This window comes from Metopolophium dirhodum, chromosome 1 (assembly GCF_019925205.1).
Source record: "Metopolophium dirhodum isolate CAU chromosome 1, ASM1992520v1, whole genome shotgun sequence".
Taxonomy (NCBI): domain Eukaryota; kingdom Metazoa; phylum Arthropoda; class Insecta; order Hemiptera; family Aphididae; genus Metopolophium; species Metopolophium dirhodum.
This window is the reverse complement of record NC_083560.1, coordinates 127,222,316-127,248,230: the sequence shown is the minus strand read 5'-3', so window position 1 is coordinate 127,248,230 and position 25,915 is coordinate 127,222,316. Positions and strand designations below refer to the sequence as shown.

At 27.9% G+C, this 25,915-nt stretch overlaps 1 protein-coding gene and 1 long non-coding RNA gene across 2 annotated transcripts in view; both read left to right on the top strand.

Annotated features, from left to right (window-relative positions):
- Positions 1 to 1,224: 1,224 nt before the first annotated feature.
- Positions 1,225 to 7,620, top strand: LOC132935991 (uncharacterized). The gene is made up of 3 exons (XR_009663376.1): positions 1,225 to 1,557; positions 3,153 to 3,369; positions 7,158 to 7,620. It is a non-coding gene; the product is annotated as an uncharacterized LOC132935991 (long non-coding RNA).
- A 7,022-nt stretch (positions 7,621 to 14,642) lies between these two features.
- The window catches only part of LOC132942415 (glucose-6-phosphate exchanger SLC37A2), a 33,343-nt gene continuing 22,070 nt past the window's right edge, over positions 14,643 to 25,915 (top strand). Inside the window, exon 1 of the mRNA XM_061010775.1 lies at positions 14,643 to 14,661. The gene's annotated coding sequence lies outside the window, so the exon portion shown is untranslated. The remainder of the gene's footprint in view (positions 14,662 to 25,915) is intronic.

Here is a 25,915-nt window from a genome sequence, read left to right as displayed (position 1 = left end):
TTTGTATACATTTTGTTTGCGACCCGACCACTGATTTTATTTTCCCAAATGAGTCAAATGTTACTGATTATCAAAACTGAAAATACACCATCACACGTATATCATATTATATTTTAATAAGATATTGTTCCAGAGTTGCGTCTCGTTGACCAAACAAAATGCCTAACGAAACGATTTTAGTGCCGCGTTGTACAATGGCTAAACACAGCTACTTTCCCGATTTCCTATTTACTCGAATCTCGAATATAATAAACAAAAAAAATCATAAAATAAAAATTGTTTACCCATACTTATTAGCCGATAAAAAAAATTACTAAAAATCAACCTTACTTATACTATATTAATGTATTATAGTTCATAATACCGGCAATTTATTCATTCAAAATAATATATTATGGTACTTTGTTTACAAATATTCAATTATCAATGGAAGTCAATAATTTAATTTGTTTTTGTATAAATGTATTTTATTTCACAAACAAAAGGTTAAGAACTCCTAATAGAAGCTGTACTTTGAGTACCTAAAAAATTGAAGATTAAGATATATAGTTTCCAAATTATTAAATCATGTGATCCTAAGAAACGAGTCAGAATTAGCGGTATTGGTGTAGTAGTAATTATTATAGTGATTGTTGGTGGGTTACAAATAATATACAAATCTGGTTATATTATTTTTCAAATGTGGACAAATCCTAAAGTGAATCAGTTGACGGCAGTACCTATAATGGCACAATAATAAATTATAATACAATGTTTAATGCCCAATATAATAATATTTATTATGTACACTGCAGACGACACGTCGTATAATGGGCCGTGCAATGGTCGGCGTTTTTGAAATAGCAGTTGTTTGATAGTTTCGACGCTAAATTAAGCCGTCTGTCCAGCTCCCACTGAGATCAACCCCGCCGGCGCGTTGCAAGTGATAATAATGTAATACAAAAATATATTACTCATTGTTATTTGTTATATACAACGAACTACCTATATTATTCTTATACACTGTGTCGCCGCCGATCCGGAATTCGATTTCGACGAACGACGCAAAAATAGAGAGGGACAGACCGAAAGAATGAGTGTGTGTATGTGTGTGTTTGTGTGTGCGTGCGTTTGGTTTGGTGGAGAGAGTGGGGGGGGGGGGGGGGGTGCGGGGGAGAGTTGAGAGAGGAAAGGTCGGCGTGGCCAACACAATAATGTGCGATAATCGTTTCCGCGACGATATATCGGCCCCCTACGCGATTCGACGAGCGTCCCGCACCGGTACCGGTTCGCGAGAAAGGGTGGAGCGATCGCACTCGGAAGGGATGATAATACAATTTTGGGGTAAAGGCTCAATTACGTCCGTATATAAAATACAGATTTCTGCATGACGGCTTATTGTCGTAACCGCTACACACCGTCACGGAGGACCCGTCTGCGTATCATCACTGTACAGCAGCGACTACGAAGCACTCGAACACACAACAAACTCGACGACTGTATCACCGGCCGTGCCATCGCAGATTCTCTATCTCCGATCCGATTCCACAGATTGCTGTCCGTCCGAACTATAACGAGGTAATTATTGTCATTATTTTGCCGTTTTTGCGATCCCGCGTTAGGTTTTATAATAATAATATTGTGCCGTATGCTGTTCCTGATTTAATCGTATTACCGTGCTTATCGATGTGTAATAAGAATAATAATAGGATAATTTATTATGCTTGTAGATAGGTAATTATATTTACGTGGGTTTGAATTTTTAAGCTCGATTATTCGTTTTATATCGTTGGAATTTCAACAATGCTCCGAAAATATGTACCTTTATTATATTTTTAAAACATTCGAATATAAAATATTTAATGTACAATATAATCATTGCCATCCAAGATAATATTATTTTAGGACTTACAAAACCAATTTTATTAAAACAGTAAAAACACCCCCGTAATCACTAAAATAAACCGTATAATCTCGATTGCAGACAAAAAAAATATTTAAGTAATTATATTAATAAAGTAGTAATATATTGCAATAAAAAAGCATTACTTTATATTATGTTAAATATAAGTGTGTGATTGTTTATTTAATTATTAATAAATTTTTTATTAGAATTATGTTATTTATATTAGTTTTTAATAATAATATATTATTATTATATGTTATGGAAAATAGTTTTTATAGTAAGCTAAAATGTTTGTTTAACTTCGAAGCAATTTCGTATGATATTCAAGTATAGGTATGCACAAACATGATCGAGTTCGTGTTTACTGCAGTACAAAGGTACCTATCATAAATAAGGGGTAAAAAAATATATGAAAAACATTTTAATGTTTAACAAATACGCGTTTCTTCTACGTACCAATTTTGTTATAGTTTTGCAATTTTGTTATTGATAAACAGTGTGACGCAATTTTGAAATCGAAAATAAAATCGTCTACAACCCCTCTTTTTTCGCGAAATAATTGCGATCCACTTAATTCACGGTCATTATCGTTCTCTTCGGCATTTCCCTTGGCCCAAATGTACGTATTGTTTTCAAGCCACGTGCCAAGTTTATCCGTCAACGTAAAATGTTCAAAAATGCCAATCGAAATAAACTATACAGGTATTATATTATATTATATTGTTTAAACGATAAAGATTTTCTGTAAATGTTTAAACCATTTTTCGAATGTCCGTTTTCCAATCAATGTCGTATTGTTGCTTTTACGAAACGTTCGCTGGAATATATTTCATAAATTATACCTCTAAAATATATCATGTTTATCATCTTTGAAAATAAACAAAAACCATTCCTAGAATGGCTGAAAAAAACATACACACGTGTGTATTTTACGTTTGGAAATGTCTCTATGCTTCAATAACAGGACACATCAATAGCATTCGGTCTCGTACCACAGCTCGGTAATGGGTTTTTAATGACAATTTTTTGACACCACATGACATGACATGACTGCTGCACTGGACCCTAAGACGATAATTATTTCGGTTCATTGGCACGTCACGTGCAGTACTTATGGTCGTGTTCGGATCTCTCGGCGGTAGAATAATATTTTGTAAAGAGTTATTACAAACAATATTATGTGTTTTGTCCGCACATTTTCCCCGAAGACAGTTTTTTACGTGTTTTAATATTGAACATTTTTTTTCATGTTTATACTTTGTTACAGAATTAATCATGTCTTCAAGCTGCACATCGAAAACTACCGACTACTACTATCAGATGAGGCAGAAGAACAACGAGGCGGCCAGAAACAGCCGTTTCAAGAAGAAGGTTGCCGAAATCGAAATATCCGTTCAAAAGCGCAAATTGGAGGTGACATACGTGCAGTTGAAGAAAGAAATTAAACGCATACAAATCGTCAAAGCTTCTTAAACATCAATCAGGTCTGTTCAATGTATTTTATTAGAATATTATGTATTTTTACGTATATAATATGACAAATAAATGATATATAGTTATGTAAATCATTGGGCGGAACAATAATATTACAAAACACTAATATCGCATAACATTATGCATAGGCATATAATTGTTCATAAATATTATATGGTGATTTTCGACATCTGGTTGTAGATCGGGGGTGTGGGTGGGCAATTTGATGAATTTTTCAAACAATTTCCGCGGGGGTAAATTAATACATATTATTATTGTTTATTAGACGTTTCTGATGTAGTGACGCGTAACATTCGTTACAGTGTCCTATATGGAAATCAGTCACCAAATACACGCTGTAGAATTGGCGAACAAAAAACTATTTACCCTCATCGGATCCGTAAAAATTATTATAACTATGTGTTATTAAAATATTACGTACGACGTCGACACAAGTGAACTAAAACAAAAACGCATTACAACCACTTTAAAATCATACAGTAAAATACTAATTAAAATAAACAAACAAAATTACAGTGGAACCTCGATAACTCGAATGTATTACTTGGCCCCTGCTTTTCATTGTGTACCTACACACAATTTTTCTATAAATCGGAATTTTCGATAACATACGACTTATTTTTTTGTTCTCGGCCGATTTAAGTTTTCGAGGTTTCGCAGTAATTTTAAACCAAGCGCGTCTTTAATAGTTGTTGATAAAAAAAAAAAACCTTTTACAATAGTGCTCCAACGGGGGTAACATAATCCATAAGGTATAATGGACACGACGGCCCCGGGCGGTATTCGGATTAATCCAAAAAAAAAAATAGTCGGGACGTTAAAAAAAAGAAAAGGAACAGTTTCTTGCTGCAGTTACTGCATATTATTATTGTTTTCTTGGACATTTTTATCGATTTTCTCTCTGGACATGTTGCGATATTCGAACCGTATAAAATACCATTTGGGTTTAATTTCCAATCTATATGGGATAAACAGTAATAAATAATAATATCGTTCAGTATAAATAATAAGAAAACTGATGTGGTTTTTTTTATTATATACTCGGTTAACGATCTTATTCACAAATAGGCGCACTAATACTCCTCGTTAAACATTTCAAATAAATCCGTGGGTACCTAGAATTATTAAACTCGTTTTTTTTTCCTTATGATATTCATTTGCTAATCAAATATTACTTCATGGACACACACTATTAAAATACAAATTGTCAAACATCCCTCGCAAACATCTGCACGTGCGCCGATACCCCGTGCAGGACAACTGATATTGTAATTAGGTCCCCCGCCGATCATCGGTGCAACGAAAATGACGTTCGATGATCTCATACATCCCGTATTATAAGTATACAATGTATAATAATTTTATACACTATTATATTATTACGACGACGATGACGATATTATTATTATTATTCTGTGAAATTCGCTTTTTCGATTTTGACCTTCGAAACACCGCCGCGGTTCCCGGGAGACTTGCGGCACGACAATACATATTGTGTGCACGGGCGAGCGTTCTTAATCGTTTTGTGTGGTTCATTTTTGGCCGATTGTACAGTTAAACGAATGGGTATTTGGCGAGGACGAGTATAGCGTATAATATAATATATTATTATTATAATTTACGTACGAACTAGAGAGTGACCGGCGGCCCGGCGGCGGACCAACAAATTGTCGGGTATTATTATTATTATTATTACACATCGCGAAATCCTTTTCGTCGCGAAAAATTTAAAATATTATTACGATAAACTCGCACCTTACCTACCTTTACGTCGTCGTATTGTAATATTATAATAATATGGTGCATGACAAACGGACCGTTTCGGGTCAAAACGGTAAAGCGTACAGGATATAATAGGCACACCTGTTCACATGTGTGTGTGTGTGTGTGTGTGTGTGTGTGTGTGTGTGTGTGCATAATATTTTATATGGTAATGCGTATAATAAATAAAAATTTTAACCCGTACCTGGCCGTATCAAAGCGACGACAGGTAGTTGCGTTTGGGACGTCGTCACTAGTGGAGGGCACGATTTATCGTGTAATAATATAATAATAATAATTATAATAATGTCTTTTCCATTTGTACATAATATATTGTTATGATATAAATACAGGGTGTAAGTGGCGGATGTAAGAAATGCATCTCAATAAACATTTTTATTTTATACTCCTGCAGATACACTCTGTACAATATATTTTATAATAAGTGTGGCGGAGAAAATCGTAATATAGGTATTAAAAAATCGTTTTGTAAACGCGGCGTTTGATCATACTATAATTATTAATATGATGTACATAATATAATATAATATGAATACAATAATATCATGTTGTTCAGTTGATGTTTATACAAACGTTTTAATAAGCAATCGTATTTGTCGCGCAACGAAAATAATAATAATAAAAACATTGTCAATGAATAAAACATCGTCGAACCCGTCCATAACCGATATAGGTAATAATAATACGTCATATTTCTCGTCGCATGCAAACAATACAATATTTACACTAAACAGACCAACGACGGTTATTAGACATGGGTGGGTACTTACGTCGGTGTACATTTTGCTAGCGCCGTGTGCCTTTGTCGTTTATTCATTGAATAATGCCGATTTGTGTTATTTTTGAAAGACATTTAAGTACCTCCTAATCATTGTTAAAAAACTTCATGCATAATAATACGTTATTATTATTAGTATTATTATTATTATTATATATTATTGGGTACATAATATTATGCTGTATACAATTTATTATTGTCGAGGGGGCAATGAATTGTTGGCAACGTTCGGCTTTCAGTATTTAGTACTCGCGTTCCAATTGTTGTCAGCATATTTACTCTTTCTTTTGCTCGGGCCAAACATCGCCGCCCAGTAATATTATATAATGACGTTTTGATTATTTGGACCTATAATGAGTTATTTCGACGTCTCAAATTATTGTCACATAAAACAATTAATTAAACCTCTATATGACTGTTAACATAAATACATAAAATACATGTACCTGGTGTATATACAATGTACCTGCATGACATACATAATCAATAATAATACTCTTTTCCTTATTCAGTTTGTTTCTGCATAAATATACGTGTATATATCTGTATATAGGAACTTTATTTTAATGGTTCTTAACGTTATTTTTATCGCAATAGATAACAAAAAATATGTTGTCTGGAATTTAAAATAAAAAAATTAAAAGATAATCACGTTTAACTCGTTACTTCAAATTGTGTAACATTTTGATAAAGTAGGTACCCAGTGATTCATTTGAAAATAATTTTAAAACTGAAACACTAATTAAATAACTGGTTAGTTTGTGGCCCCATATGTGTAAAAAATTTAACAAGTACCTACCACACGTATACCTTTTTGGTATACATTTAACTCTGAATACAACGTTAGCTGAATTGTTGAACGAAAGCTTGAGAAAATGATTGAAATATTTAAAATCATAATTATTATTAGGTATTAGTGTATTACTAATTAATTAAAATAAATAATTGCACTTTCAATTGTTTATTGCATTTTTTAGTTTACAAAAAGTACCTACATTTATATTTCATAAGATTTTAATTCATCATCTATATTTTTTTTAAATTATTAATTAATATAACTGAATCACTAGGTACTCATAAATTTTTTACTTAGATTAGGTATATATATATAGTCATAATCATTTTATTATTAAATATTTATTTTTAGTAAATTAGTGAAAAGTTTTTCACTGAAAACCATTACAAATTAATATAATAATGATAATAATTTGTTTACAGGCTTTTTCCGTGATCATGGCTGCAATATAAATAAAACAATTTTTCAACTGGAAATTTTTAAGTAAAATAAATTATGAAAATGGATTCTGTTGAATTTCTAGTCAAATACTACATTGTACATCACTCAATAATTTGACTGTAATTTCTACAGGAATGAAATGCATATTATTTTTTTATTACCAATAACTTTTATGTAAAAAACAATATTTTCAGGATAAAAATGTACTTTTTACTTTTTAAACTTATATATTTTTATTTTTATTATTATTATTATTATTATTACTTTTTCCTATTATTATTATCTCATTTTTTTTTTTTTTTGTAGTAGCGTACTTAAAGTGTTTCATAATATTATTTATGTAAAATTATTATTTTTATTACAAACTTTATTTTCAGATTTTGTAAATGTCGGCATAATAATATATTATACACCGTACAGTTAGATGTAAAAATATACATACCTATTGAACATAATGTTGCACTTGCTATTCATTTTTCCTTCTCTATTAAAATATCACATAATATCGTAAGATGTTTCAAATACCAAATGGAGATAGGTAATATACTTGCTGTAATAGTATATTTAATTTATAAGTATAAATAATATGACCAATCTTATTATAAGAGTTTTGCTTTGTAAGAATCTCTTACAAGCTTTTTTTATTTCAATACATTTGGTAAGTAATAGGTGTATGAATTAATATTATTATCAAGTCTGTGTATAGACGCCGTGTAATACCTTCCTGTAGTAGATAGGTATTAAGTTGTTATTGATTTAAATTATAAAAGTTTTTGTAACGAGCGTGGAACAAAATATCTTTTATGGTAAAAATAATGATCATTAAATTTTTTCAGACTTATTGAAGAGTTATATAATCATACTTTTAGTTATCAGCAAGCATATCGATCGCACATATACTGCGAATGAACGTATAAACGTGTGATACAATTATTATTATTATTACAATGCCATATATACTTATATGCCAATATAACATGCATATTAACACGTTTAGATTTAAATCACGAATACTCTTAGCTAGGTATGTTTTAGATTGTGTGGTTAGTGTCTTAAGTGGGTACTCAAAAATGCTATCTTATATAACCCTTGTCTATTACGCTTAAACAAATTACTTTTACATGCACGTTATGATGGTGAAGGCGTACCGACTTCTGCAGGTTTAGAAGATGCTATTCCGTTCATCAATATATTATAAATTATTATAATATTATACTGTATCGCCCCCACCGCAAAATAAGTTTACCTATCCTCACAACAATATATAATTCTATAACATTATAATGTCTTGTGTTATGCCGTTGAAATAGGAACATGTTACGTGTTATATAATATTATCTATAGAGCGGTTTTTATTAATCCCACTTCTCTCCCTCCCTCCATCCCACCAACTAATGTTTTAATTTGTAAGTGCACAAGTGAGTAGGTACTTAACAGAGCACTAAAAAAAAATTATTTGAAATTTGGAAAATATATATCAACTAATTATATTATAATTATATAATTATTATAATACTATATATACCTAGGTACACGAGGAGATAGGCGATACCTACAATAAAATAATTAGTACCTACGCAATAGAGCAATGTGCAAGTTTGAAATTATTGCAACATTTGACATAATTAAAAGCCAATACATAGTTACCTAAATTAAGTTGAATAAAATCATGTTTTAATTTTTAATTTTAACAATTCAATAGTAAGTTATCGAGTAGTTATTTATATAAATAAAAAAAATTTGATATTTAAAAAAAAACTGTTATTTTTAACTTTGTTATGTATAGGAACTCATTTTTTCCATCATCAAACCTTAAAAAAAACTAGTATTGTGTCGTATCAATTGATCACATTAATAGCCTATATAATATACACATTTCACTGTAATTCAAATTTAAAATATTTATCTGGTTTTTATTAATTAACTGAAGGCAAATCGCTACATTTTGGTCATAAAAAGCAAACATTTTTAAAAAAAAGTAAGGTAATATTAAATACATTAACTACCTATGTATAGATAATAGGTAATAAGCCTATAAGTACTTATTAATAATATTTACATGGCAAAAAATATGTGATACGAATATACGATAGTTGTAATCCAATCGACTTAATTCCTAACGAAAAATATATATTTTCTGTACAACTATTGGTATAATATTATCTTCTATATAATCACGACGAGCTTAACAAGTATAGCATAATATTATATTACACGGTGTTGAATGAAACCTACCAAAAATAATTTTGTGAACACAAATAAATGTAATATATGTAATATATGCCGCGCTAAAATTGTTGAACACAATAAATATAGGTTTATTCTTCTTTGTACATTTACAAGGAGACAATAATTATCGATTATAGTATATTTCATATTTGATTATAATTGTTAATTATATAGCCAAACATTTATTTGTTTCAATGAGTTTATTATAATATATATAATATATATAATTGTATGGACATTTAGAATTGTAGAATTTTCAACATTTAAATAGTTACTGCGACCTAATTATGATGCGTATGACGCTTAATATGATTGCCTGTTTGAATATTTTAATCGTAGCTGACTGGTAGCAAAGAAACTTAGTATATTATTTTACAATAATGAGTTTTATGATATGATAAGCAGAATTTAATGTGCCATCAACGGAAATGTAAAATGTCTATTGTTATTATTATTAGCAAAGTATTGACGAAAAACGACGTATATAATAAAAAATAATAACAATAAACATAATAGGTATACCTATTTTAATCTTAAAACATAATAATATAATATACTAATGTCTAATTGAAAATGTTACGTTGTGTATTATAATATTTTATATACACAATGCAATTTTCAAAAAACTTAAATTAATTTTATACTATTATTTATTTGTACCTACAATTGTTCTAAGAACCAATTCACACTGTTAAAATATGTACCTACGGTAAGCCGGTATTGACTCAAAAGTTAATAACAATAATATATGACACACTTATCTTTATATAAAATAATAGGCCTATTCTATATACCAATTTTCTACACAAATTTTATTCACACAGTTTCAAATACTTTACTGGATGCCACCACGTCACCCGTTTTTTCATTTTTTTGTCCGAAGGGGGAGGAGAAGGGATGTATTGTATTTAAATGTTTAGCGTGTCATTTAAATAGTTTAACGTTTTTTTTTTCACAGAGTTGTTCCAAATACTTTCCCGAGTGTCACCACGTCGCCTGATTTTTCATTTTTTTTGTCTGGCGAGGGTGGGGGAGGTGGAGACTGGTGAGTGGGTGTATTGTGTTTAAAGGTTCTGGTATTTTAGCGTGTCATTTAAATAATTTAACGATTTTCTTTCACAGAGTTGTTCCAAATACTCCTCCGAGTAATTAATTATTTTCAATTGTATTGTTAGTTGTTATTTAAGAAAATGCAAATCCCGTTGTTTAAGAAGTCGCGATTTTATTCGTAATTTCAGTAACTGAACTGTACTCCGTTTTTATGTTTGAAATATACCTTTAATATATCTGTTGTTTACGAGAAATTTAGGTACATGCACCGATTAAATAATCGTTTGCACACTCTGTCGTAAATATAAAGACTGGTCGAAATTAAAAACTACAGATTAATATACATTTTGTTACATACATACATAGTTTTAATACTAAATACATGAGAGTTGTATGGAAAACACCGATCACTTTATTTTTATACCACGAGTAACTCAATTATATAAATTGCGTTATCAAAAAAATGTAGTTTCAACTCTCAGGTTTTTTTTTATATTTTCGATTGGCACGTCGTCGGTTGACGCCTGACGGGTCATCAACGATCACTGACTATAGCTACGTGCCCACACGTCATCAATCTCGTCTTTGGTGTTTTTCGGAATCGTGTTTTTATTAATTACTTTTAATTAATTAGTAACCACTTTTTACCATACATTTAAAACACAAAAATGTACCTCTTATTTTTGTATTTAAATTATATTTTTAATTTCTTTTTTTTATGTGTTTATACATTTTTAATTGCATATTTTCATACGTGTACAATGCACAACTTAACATTTTTTATTTGTGCATGTTAATATAATTTAATTTGCATACCTATTTACATGTAATCGTATAACTTTTTTTTTTATAAATATTTATATGCATATTTTCGTGATTTTCAGCGCAATAAGAACCTGCAAACCCTAATAATTCCTGTGTGAAATGTTACTGTCAAATACCGCAGATAAACCTAATAATGTAATATTATGTACACCTAATGCATCTATATATAGTAAATAGTTCATTATGTATATATTTGTTAATACTCTCACTCGTCACATTTTTCTATAATATTATACAAATATTCTTGGATGGAGATCTTCTGTTTGTGCCGGTGTCATATACTCATAATATGTACCTACATATTATAAAGGGCCAATTTGATCAAATGTTTATTTAGTTATTCTATTCAACCATAATTTGTTCATTGCACCGGGACACCGGCGCGTGTCTGCGGTGCACATTATTTAACAAAACTTTATCACACTTGATGTTATGTAAAGATCCTTGGTTACACACTTGTATTGTTCGCGTATGTACCTACTATATATGCGTATTCCGAAATAAAATTTCGTCTATTTTTGTATTTTATACGGTCTCTGTATTTTATGAGCTTGGCGGCTGCTTCGCAGGTAAAACAATTTATCCGCACGAAGCGTACTTTTTAGGCTTGTGTTCGTTTATTTGAAAGAATACTTGAGAATTGTAATATTATCAGGTCAAGGTCGTTTCAAGTCTGAGAGAGTTAATTAATCGCTTAGGCAATTCGTTATTTTGTGTAGTACTATAATATGCATAATATGTGACATGCGTATATACGACGATGAACGCGTCTGATTTTGGCAGACAGGTCCTATAGGCCTGGTTTACAATGAGAAAAATAAAATTAGACCATATAAAATTAGTTAACGGAATTGCGTCTTTGCATAAGTTTTAATTTTTCTTCACATTATTAATTTTATATTATACATTTACTATTCATACCGTAGTTGATATTGTAATATCCACGTTATATCTTATTATATTATCAAATTTTCTAAAAAAAATTACTCATTTAATTAAGCAATTGTGAAATTTCACAAATTATTAAAATCTTATTAAAAGTCTCTTATGATGTTCAACTATGTAAAATCACATCTCAATTTATTAATTTTTTTTAAATGAATAAGCTGTTATTAAATTGTTGGTACTTAATAGTTACAATACCTAATTATTAACATTATTAACTAATTATTAAAATATTGTATTTTCTATGTTGGTATACTTAAAATAATATAATATAAATTATTATTAGAACATTTTCGCTCAATTTTATCATGCGAAAAAGAAATAAAAAAATACGTACCTACAATAAAATATTAATATTCACTGTGAATAATAATATACCTACAATATTAAATAAGAATTTATTGTTAGATATCTACCTACTACTTATTAATCCGATTTATTAATGAATAACCTTTGAAATTATAATAACTAATAAGTAATTATCATTTAAAGTAATAATATTTAAAAGAAAAATATTTATATAGGTGTATAATTGTATAAAAATATAACTCCATTTATTATCTTACATAGTTATATTTTATAAACATTTTTGTATTTGTTTTTTAATTGAAAAATGAACATTTACATATTTTCTCATGATGTGAGTAGGAACCTTGTTAGGAACCAATAACTACCAACTAATAATTTAAAATTGTTCTCAATGAAATAATTATGCAACAAAATTGAATTATATTAAAAAACCAAAAATGAGCGCTGAAATGAAATTCAGTAGGTATGAACTTCATTAATAAACATTAACAATAGCTACCTACATTTACATTGTTATATTTCAAAACAATCACAATTAGTTATTATGTATTATACTGCTTGCTGAAATAATAATGTTCACACAATTTAGTAATCACATGTATCAAATATAAATTGATTATAAATATTCAAATTAGGAACGTAAATAAACAAGAAATATTAAACCTCTATTTTATATTCCATTTATTTTGATTCTAATTAAAGGGCGGATTAAAGCTAATGATTTTAACCCAAAGTGTCATTATTCTCCGTGTAAACTTTTTGGTTCAGTAAAAAGAGTATTTAAACCAAATTTAAAGTCACGCATGTGATAACGATTGTAAATTGCTGGTAGGTACAAATTTAATATTACAAATTACAAATTGTTGCAATATTCATAAAACAATAAAATTCAATATAATATGTATTATTATTTATCATACTTAATATTTTCACCATACGCCTATGTTACCTTTCAAGAATACTAAACTAGATTCATATTTATAGGAACTTGTAAATTGATAAATTTATAATTTTTAAAATTTTTCTATAAATATTTGACATCGATGTAATACTAAATATATTGAATGTATTAAGATTTAAGACACTGATGCTTGCACGTATCATGTTTTAACTATGCCTAACTATTTAAAAAATTCAAAAATTGTTTAACATTGGATCCACCCGCAAAACAATATCCATCAAACATGCGATGACCTACATTTTTCCAAAAAAAAAAAAATCTGTAAATTAGTGGATCAAAATTTTCAATGTACCCGCATAATATTCCACCAAATTATTGTGTTTCGAAGTATTGTTATTCGTTACGATCATAAAAAAAGGATGCATACACCGTATAATTACTCACATCCTGTTGTATCTTTATCTGCGAATAATTACTGCGTATATATTATAGTTTAATGTACTCGTATAATTGTAACGAGGAGTGTATAACCTTTATATTATTTTGAATTTCTATGCTTTGGTAATAAATAAATACCATAAAAATAATTGTTCTAACCCACTAACCTACGGAAAAGAATAATGAAATATTTTTCATTAGATATTACAACTATACTATATCTACAACTATACGACTCGACTATATGTTTTCGACTTAGCACTCAGCTATTAAAATATAATTATTATATTGGCTAGTTGACTTCGCACTATTGTTACGGTTATTTAAGCAAAAATCGTATTTTTTTAAAAATTTTAAATAGCACTAGTAATTAAGTATTAATATATATCTTATTATCGCATAGCCCACGCAGTATTATAGTAATGTTAGTAGGTAGGTACCTACATTAGTATATTAACTGAATATAATAATACATTATCGCTGTACATTCTTTTCTTTTGGATTTAAGTATTAAAAAAAATATATATAGAGATAATTATTATCAGTGAAACTATAAAAATAAAACCATTTTTTCACGTAAATTAATCAAATGTAATTAAATCCGAATTTCTTGACATTGACGAGTAAGGACTTGTACAGTATACAGCATTTAATAGATAATTTAAATATTTGGGGCTTAAGACTTTTTCGTGAACGATTTACATTTGAATTAATTTGTTTTTTTTACCGACTTCTTGTTCCTGCACGGTTGCACTACAGTGACAGTACCTATATATTAAACTTAATGGGTAAGTACTGTAGTTTATAATTATTATACTCTTTAGTATTTAGTATAGTGCACCATTAATGTCAATAATTGTTCACAGCCTACGTATTATTATGTTGAGTTTTGAAAACATTTCTAATTTGTTGAAAATTAATAATAACAACAATAGTGATAAAATGCTAACTCGTCAAACCTATCCTGGATATGCATCGCATATTGTATGAAACACAATAATATTATATTGTGAGGTCAGAGTCTACACGACTTGTGTCATTTGAATCGTGTATTCGTGTTTACTTACTCGCAAATGGTGACACATAATAGCACATTTGTACGACGTATATATTTCATATTATATTATAATATTATAATTATTATAGCCGTATTGGCTTTAAAAACATTTTTACACACAATACAATTATTCATTATTAACATGAAATACAAATAATGTGACTTATCGTTCATGCTTTAATTTTCTGTAATTCAAACACCAAAGGTCAATGTTCGTACAATAGAAACCAAATAATATATGTCGTTTGATATTTTTATACACATCATATTATTATACCACGGGACCCTTTCAATGATAATAATAGTTATTATTCGCAAACGGACCAACTGTGTATAGTGCCGTCATAATCTAGGAGACCTTTGATACATTAGATACGAGACTACGATTTGAAATACATACGAATAGACTCGATAACTATTGTCATCGCACATCGGCATCAACATAATATACCTACGGCGGTTTTGTTGATCTCAATAATTGAATCGTATAATAAATTGAGAAAATTAAGATCATCATTATAAAACGTACCTATCTAGTAAAAGTAGGCGCATTAATCCTTCTGATTTCTTCAGATTCTTCTCTACTCGCGTACCTCTATTACTTTTTAAGTGTTCTTACTTTTTCGTAACCATGTAGGTACCCATACGATTTATCTATACCCATTAGTATTTAAATATAATTGACAATTTTGTATTTAATAACTGTTTAATATTTATTTTTGAAATACTTATCAAGTAAATTTTAAATTTTGAATATTTGGTAGAACACGTAGGTACTTACATTTAACTATATTTTATTGCACATCAGTAAATTTATTATAATACGGTAGATATTAATATCTACAAACGACTAATTTCAAACAAAATTAATTTAAATTATAATTATATTTTAGGACTTTAATACCTTTGGTCTCGTCGTAAGTATTATATTATATGCATTTGCTTGATAACATAATAAATCATATCACATGGTTTTCACGTGATATAGCAATACCAATGCCTAGTTATTCTTTTTTTTCTTTAAATCAACTTTTACTTAAAAGAATAATATGTCTTTATATCGTGGCTGAGCATTAAAATTATTAATCCAATATTTAGTTTTTTTTTAATCTTGTATACTTAATTAGGTCATATTTATAAGTAGTTATAATTTATAGTGCATATTTAATTTATGTAATTATTGACCATTTTCCAATCCATTCAAGTTGAATGTATAACATATATACAAAATTAATTAATAAAAACGATTATTTTTCATGGTGAGACAATTTACTATGATATACAACTCACAGCGCAATTGTATAAATATACCATTTAAAAAGCACTAAGCTAATTTTAGTAATATAATATAATATAAATATTTAAAACGTTAAACGTGTACGACGAATATTACCTATATGATACTGGCATACGTAGCATAAATTACCTAGGTATTGATTTAAATCAGTAGGTGCTATAGTCATAACAATAATCGCTGATAATAATCACTTTCACATTAATTTGTTTTCATAAAAACTTAACTGATTATATTTTATTTCGTTGTTTTTTTTTCACTATTCAACGTAACCACATAATTACTTATTGTCGATAATTATTAAGAAAAAACTATATTCTTTAATTGATTCGTTTATAAAAAAAACGAATATATATTACTAATATATATAACATATATATGTAAGTCAAACGTAAAACAGTCCAGGTACGTATGTATAATATATACACCGATGGGAATATGGGATATTAAGTACATATTATATAGTGTAAATAATATTTATCTTCTAATTTTTATAGCGTTATACAAATCCAATGACGTAATCCAAAACCAATATGCATTGATTCATTTTCATTATATTCGTACCTATGTTGGCTGTTTTATATGTTTCATATTTTGTAATTTTGTATATGCTTTTATATATTAATATCATTATTAAATCTCATAGCAAATGTGTAAACGTCAATTATTGTGACATAATTATGACGTCTGTTTCATAATCTATAGATCATTGTATTATATAGCTATAAAATATGAATATTATGATTTATGAGTATAAAGTTTATCACGTAGGATTGTCTACAATATTATGACACAGTACAATAAGTCAATAAAATTATTTGGTAGTAACAATAAATTATTTATTTAAATATTTTTAATTATTATATGAATAAATCAAGGAAATTAAAAATCCATTTTGTCCTAGTACTATAATTCCACATGTAAATAGTATTGTAAACTATGATTTGCGTTAATACGATTTTAAACCCTAATGCCATCATAAGAGGAATCATGGTTTATTGGCTGCATTGAATTGCGTGCTAAAACACAAATTTGGGTCAAATTTCGTGCAATTTTTTTTTTGAGGTGTAATTTAATTGAATGCCTATCCAATTTTTAGAATAAACATCCAAATTGCTACCTGATTTATATATTAGGCATACAATACAATTATAAAATTATCCTTTACACTTTTTCTCACGACTATATCAATTAAGTAACAAAGTTTAACTGGTAGGTTGACTGCTGATGTGGCTAAAAATCGTACATTTTATTATGTTTTTAATATATTACGATTATAGTATGTATAATGTATATAATCATAAATGTAAATCAATTAAAATAATACATACAATTATTTTAGATTCCGGGCGGAGCGATGAATGTATTGATTTAACAATGATTTGTACCTAAGTATACACCATTTCTAGAAGTAAAATTCCTTCAATTTTCAACTTCAATATCTTTTCTGGTAGGAAAGTGAATGTAGTTAGTATTTTTTGAGGTCAAAAATAAAATTTCCTACACTTTTAAAAATATTTGGAAAAACAAGAAAAATATTAAAGAAAACAAAGTTTATGAAAAAACAGTTATATCAACAAAATTGATTTCCTTATTTTGTTGTAATTCAAAAATGAATAACTAGAATTACTAAACAATGTCAACAAATCTTTATATTAGCATTTTCTATAGGTGGTATTATTTCTAAAATACTTTTCTCTGTTTTAGTTCTTTGTAGCTTTGTGTGTATTTCATATTTTCAAATTTTTTTCTATAAAATGTTTGCTCTGTCACAAAGCTTGAATATGTAATGCAGGTTCCTCATAAGTTGTTACTATAGGAGTTTAAAAATACTAAAGTTACATAAGCACGATTTTTTTTAAAAGCATTTTTAGTTTGACAAAATTCTCACCTAAATCACGAAATTTTCAAAATTATTTTATAGTTAAAATTTTATAAAATGTTCAATTTTTATAGGTAAGGCTTAAAATGAAAATACTATAATAGTAATATACTAATATATAAATATACCTATCATCAAATGTATTTAGTATAATATAGGCTAACAATTGACAAACGGAGTCTCGGAGTCGTTTTTTGTATGCAATGATTTATCATTTAATTCAAATTTAAAACATATGTACATTACAATGACTCACTCAATGACGAGGTACATGTCTTGACACCTACTGTAAAGCAGAGTGATCACCTACTTTTTAAAAATTTTTATAAATTTAATTTACGGCTAAAATGTGTATGATAATTATCAAACGAATCCAATAACCGTTGTATTTGGGTTATTTTTATATATTTGACCATGAAGTCTCTATGTTATGAAATTGTCCATGTCTAATGAGTACCTAATGCATCTAGTATTTTTTCATTATACAAAAATATGTTTTTATAATACAATTCCATAAAAATATTATACGATTAAGTAATTAATAATGCATAAAAACCCGTGACACACTTTGTTCTTTATCTGCAGCTCGTAAATCGGAAGCACCAAAAATAAATACTGCATGCAAATCTCGGTTGTTATAATTACCTTTAATCATTACCGGTTGCGCGAAATTCGGATGAATCGGATGTATTGTATCGGGTTTTTGGAATCCTTGGAAAAATATTTTAACACCTAATGTCATTTGAAATTATTGAAGGTCATCGTGATCGATTACTGTACGATATTTCACGGTCACATTTTTAACGCGTACCTAATTTAAATATTGATCATCGAATCACAAATAACCAGAACAAATTGAATGTTATATACATAAAACATTTCCTTGCATTATTTATTGTTCAAGAAAAACTTATTTATTTACTTATTATGTTTCTTTTTTTTGTAAATTTCCAAAACATAATATTTTTTGGGTATCATGTTTAAAACTTACTAAAGTAGAAGGTCCCTTCAATTGTACATGAAAATTGTAGACCGCTGTCATTATACATATTTACCTATGTGATTTAAAAACAGACAAAAAAAAGTATTTTTGTATAATCACATATGATATATTATTAAACCAACAGCTTTAGAAATTATCCTACAGATCAAGCAGATTGCAGATATAATGCCAAAAACATACTATATAAATGTTTTCTAGGCCCTAAGTGGAGTATGAGAGAAGTTGACTGTAAGATTTAAATACTATACGTGGCACTAAAGACAACATCATATAATATAAACACATAAATCGTAAAAAACTTAAAACTATAGTAGGCAGTAACCAAAAATTACCCATACGTCGGTACCTCCATAACTGGGCCTAAAAATATTCGCTTATATTTACTAATAAACCCTACATGGTGGAGAAGTTACAAATAAAAGTACAAACTATTATGTCTGGGTGCATAACCATAAAGCAAATTCATTGTGTACCAATTTGAAGGATTTAACAGTATAAATAATTTAAATGAGCAATCGTCAAATCTCCAAACTCAAAATGCAGTACAGTTTATACAGTATGTACTATAAAATATAATTTATAAATAATAAACACTTATATACCTACCTAGTACACGATGATCTGTCTAATAGTTGGAGTTTCAATTTTCAATCATTATCCGCTTTTACATATTTCATGCGATATCAAAAATGCAATATGCCAAATATAAAATAAATGTATATTATGATAAATACATAATTCTAAATTGTTAAGTTAAACAAATTATTGTCACTCTATATATTATTTAATGTACGAGTACGGCGATCGGCGACTAGACGGATACAGGATATATTATAGGAGACTGAGTGTCGGACACATGACCCTAGTCTGAGACTTCCTACGCTTACCCTTCTAGCCAGTGTTGTATTACTTATTATTTTCAATTTGATACATCATCGTCGCATTCGTAAAATGATTCCGAGACGACACCCGTTGCAGTTTTCTCAAAAAACTATTGCGAGCGATTTCACGACATAGCACAGCCTTTCGAAATTATGTTTGAATATAATAGAATTTTTTTCTCAAAACCAATATGTTTAATCCATTAACAGAGTTATGAATCATACAGCAGTGCCTATTGCGAATCGCTTTGATTCTCCCAGAATGTGTTTTTCATAACATTGCAAAACAAATAAAATATGCCATAATATTATATTAAAATATTAATTCCACTCGGCAATCTAAAAGTAGTTAGTACCTACTTGTAATTTGCGTAAAAAATCAATTTTATCAACAACAATTAATAATAGAATGTGAACGAATTTTCGTATGTATACTTACTACCCACTACCTACAACCGTTGGTACTAGGTAGGTCATTAAACAATTTTTAATTATTGTTTTGTACACACTACACGTCGTTAAAAAAAATATAAGAACTATATAGATGTTAATATATTCATGTGCTTCGCGTAGTGAAGAATAAATCGAATTATTACTAAACCATAAACTAATGTTTCATAATAAATAATAATGTTTACTTCTATAATTCATTCCAATAAAGAGATAAGATAATTAATCATCGTTTCCAGGGATGTGCAATTCTCAAAAACGGAACTAAGTGGAAATTTCTTCCCGAGAAAATATAAAATGTTTATAGCTTATTAGTTGTCAACGTGATCATTTTCTTTTAAAAAATAATAGATATACTGTACTAATTTATTAATGAATAAAATGTATTTACAAGTTATTTTAGTCTATACTCATAACAAAACAAAATTATCACACGATTCAAATGTTTTTTTTTTTATAATTTAAGCAGTTAAGGCCGTTATTTAAACATATTTATACAAATTGTCTAAATACATTAAATTATATTTATATATATATATTTATAATATATGTACAATGTATACTTATATGAAATATGCAGGGGCAAACGCAGAAAAAAATTTCGGTAGGGTTCGAAAAATGTAAAATGTTCATACGCATTATTGTAGGTCAATCAATTTTTTCACTATTTTCGCTGATATTCAGGGGGGTTGAACCTCTAACTCCTCCCCCCGCGTTTGCCCCTGGAAATATGGGATGAAAAATATTGTTAATTGTAATTATTAAATTTGTATATCCAGTCCTGTATCTTTGAAGAGTTTGAGGTTTTTGGACGTAGTAATATTGTATTTAATCATATTTCTTCGTATGATAAGAGAAAAAAATTATAATTCTTTATAGGTTAGTAACAATATTTATAATAAAATATATAATATGCATCATACGTTTTACATAACTAGTTCAGTGATGCTATTACATTTGTACGTAATATTTGTCCATAAATACATGCGTCTAAATATAATATATATTATTATTTATTCACTAAGTTTAAATCTTAATAACTAATGAGTATATTGTACATCACACATAATATTATTATATTATTCAATATTTATACAGTTATACAGTTGTACACTTATACTACAATATTAAATATCTAGCTTGTATCAATATATCGTAAAATTTGAGTTATTATAATATTATAATATATTTAAATAACATTTAAACATTATCGCAGACCTTAAAACTGAACATGAATAAGTAAATAAACAGACATATTATTACTATCAGAACATTTTGAACTAAATAATTATTACATATTATATTCTTTATGTACCTACTTTCCAAAACAGTAAATAATATACTAAAATTGGAACGATATCGTAGGTAAGCTGGTAAGTGATAGGTATTAAGTGTATACATTTTAAATACCTGCCTGCTTAAAATTTGCTGTTAAATACCTTAACATTTTTAACATCATTAGGATAAAGTTATTTTTTAAATTTAATTTGCACTTAATGAATGACAAAAAAAAAGTAAAGAAAGGATTATCTGATAAAACCGGCATTAATACATAGTTAAATTATACTATACGTGGACTGTAAACGTGAGATAAACAAATATATTTACCCGTATATAAGTAAATACTCCATGATAATTTTACAAGTTTAATGATATAAAGCAGAACCAAATAAATCTTCTATAATGAATTAATACAACTATCTCTCATTGGCAAATCTCTTACCTACAAATTAATTATTGTTGTGTTTATTGAATATTTAATTTTAGAATTTGTGTATAATCTACGTAAAATCTATCAATTTAATGTTTTCGTTGTAGTTAAAACATGTATAGACAATGGAGACTTTTCACAAAATATTTATGCTAGCATTTTCTGTACAAGATTAAATGTATAAAATATATTTGCTCTTTTTGAGTATTTAATGTAACATTTTTTCAATTGATGCAGGAATACAAGATTCTTCGTAAGTAATTCTTACAGTATTCTACAAAATCAATAATACATAGGCAAAACTTTTTTTTATGGACTTAGAATTTAAAAATTGTACGTAAGTAGTTGGATATTTATAAAAAAAAAACTATTTTAGTTATTTTGTTGGAATAAAAAAAATACTAAATGTTGGGCATGAAACTTTTTATCACAACGATTATTATTATTTTCTTTCGACAGTAGGTATAAACAATGCATTTTTCAAAATATTTAAACTATTTTTAAGCTGTTTAATACCAATATACCATGTCTATTAAATATTAAGAATTAACAGTATTTAACACCGTTGAATGCACATTGGACCACGGTATTTACGCGGGATACGTGGTATCGGGATAATAGTTTGTTTTCAATGATTTATCATTGAATCAAATTTAATGCACACATTATAGAGAACTACGTGCTTAATAATCAACTACACTTGAAACCTATTATAGCCTTTAGGTAGTAGGTAAAGCAATGAAATTCCCATTGTTTTTTTAAAATTTAAAATTTAAAATCATTAACTTTTAATTAAACACTTAAACATATTAGATGGTCACTGCCCATACATGATACACTTATACACTTATTATTTCCGATACACACTATAAAGTTTTAAGTAAGGATCGGAAATAAATATCCTTTCAAAATTACATTTATAACCTAAAAACTCTACAGAATTTGATGATTTCGTTGTTAACATAATGTGTACTTGCACACATTTGTATCTGAGAAAACATCGTTTCAAGCATTCCAGAAAAGGATGCAAATGGATTTATGTTAATATTACCTACATTATAGGCCTTCACATCTAAATCTAAACCAGTAAATAAATTGTCATTTATTAAATTTATATCTAAATTTTTAAGTAATAATTTTTACATGCTATTATTACTCTAAATGTCTGTATACAATTGTTTATTTTCATACAAATGTTATTATTCTACATTTTTATGGGTTTTCGTAATAACTAAAAAGTAATAATTTGATATTATATATGTCAATAGGTACCTCCCTATACTTCATGTATTATATTAGGTATAAATGTATCATGCTTATTATATATAGTCCGGTATATCTATAGCACTATAGCCTATATTGTGCTGTATGTTTCTTACATATTAAATTGAATAAAATAAGTTACCCTAAATTGCATATCATTAATATTGGATTTTTTTTTTGTTTTCATTCTACTTGATATAATAGTTTTTTTTTGTAAAAAAATAATTTATAAAATATATGCAATGCCTTTTTTAAGTCCATGAGGACAATACTATTAATTATTATTTGTTTAACTTGAATATATTCAAACCTGGTAAAATGTGCGTGCATTATTTTTCTTAACCTTAACAAAATTATTTGATATGACACATTTTTATATGATAAATGCACATAATATATTGTTCCATTGAATTTGAACTACCTATAGGATATTAAATTAAAATAATTTATTATTGTAACTTGTTTCAGTTACCTACACGACTACAATAATTACAAACATATACCATAAATGGTATTTGCTAGCGATAGTTTATCTCTTTAGGATAAACAGCGTCTTGGAGTCTTCATATTTAAATTTTAATATTAGCTTGTTTAAAATTTAAATGTCCTTAATAAATCGTTAGATTATTTAAGATAGTAATTGATCAACACGACGATATTGCTTCCATAACGTTTTAGTCTTTCTTATGTAATATATTATAATTTACATTACCTAATGTTTATTACAAATATTCTATAAAAATATTGTGTGGTGAACAACGGACCAATCGCAAATTAACTATAGGAATATCTACATGCGAATGTAATCACTTGTATAAATATTGGTTGAAGAGATAAAATTCTTCGTCCATCTACAACCAAGGACTTTGGTCTTTTACATATATTTTGTAGTACCTACGATAATTGTGAAAACAATCAATTAAAAATAACTATTTATGTACCTATAAGCTATAGGTGGTAGTAGATGTTTCCCAAAAATATGTACCTATGACCTATGACCTACATACATTAATACAAATGTTTGAATAATTTAAATTGTTAGTGTAAAAATATAAAAGTGCCTAAAAGTAATTATACTAATTATAAATTAATAGCAATACACTAGTATAAGTAAGTACCTATACTTACGTATTAACAACTTAAGCAAAATTAGTTATGAATGGTTATTAACTTAAACCCGATTTAGGTACTTAGTGTGTAGACATTTACATATGGGTACCTAATACAAAAATAATTGTATTATATCAACACTTGAACCAACTAGGTATAGTTTAATCGTCGTGATCGTAGAATAAATTAACATATAACATCAATGTTCCTACTAACTTTTCTAAAAATGTAATAAATTGAATATTCACGTGCTTAGTTATAAAATAATGTGATGAGCCAATAAGCGTTTTAAATCTTTACGCACAAAAACGCGTTCTAAAAAAAAAATGACTGGTCTATACGAGTGACAAAATGATAGGAATGAAGAAATTCTTTAACTCATACCTATTCATAGGATACTTCCGCAGCATGCACGGCATGTCATCGTCATTGTATTATATTTTTGTGAAAATAACCGTTCGTATATAGGACGTGTCTATTATTGGTTGATGGTTATATACGTTATATATAAGGATAGCTATTAGGTACGTGTTTGAAATTTTATAGAAATGATAATAGCCAATAAAATTGTACAAATATGTGTGTAGTTATAACTTAAAGCTATAACATTATGTCAAAGTCTAAAATCAAAATGAATTCATGTAAATTCCTATGCCAGATGTGTTTATACTTTATTATATTCTATTATTGCGGAAATCGTGGGGTAGTTAAGGGAATTAAACCCCACAGAAGTGTATAGTACAGATCTTAGCCCCCTGGCCCTCAAAATTATTATGTGCCATTGTGCCTAAAGATACAATAATTGTTATGATAATAAAATGTATTTTTAATAACAACTGTTAATTTAAAATGCATTAAAAAAAAATATTTTGTATTAAAAATTAAATTAAATTCGTACGATTTTAAAAACATATTATCATAACTTGGAACGATCATAATTCTTAATTAAAATATTAATATTAATAATAACCGGCATTGGTTGTTTTAGCAGTCGTCTGTGACACGTCGCGCGTCGTCTCGTTTCGATTAAATTACGTAATAATATTCTATTTTTTTAAAACGAATTATAATTTATGAAGGTTTTTAGTGTTTCTACTATCAAATGTCAATATGTCCAAAATCAGTAGTTGCTATAATCGATGAAATTTAAGTATTTTTGTTTTTCACTGCATATCGCATTGAGTGGGTTCCCAGTCACATATAATATAATATATATAGAATATAGACCATAAATAATAATTTTGATTTTTCTCACATTTATTTATTGTTGTTGCCCCACGTGTTTATGAACATCGAATAACTCATTTTTCAAAATTGAAAACAATACCGGAAACTATAACAAAAACTATGACAACAAACGGATTTTCGGACATTGGCAACACTACAACAGT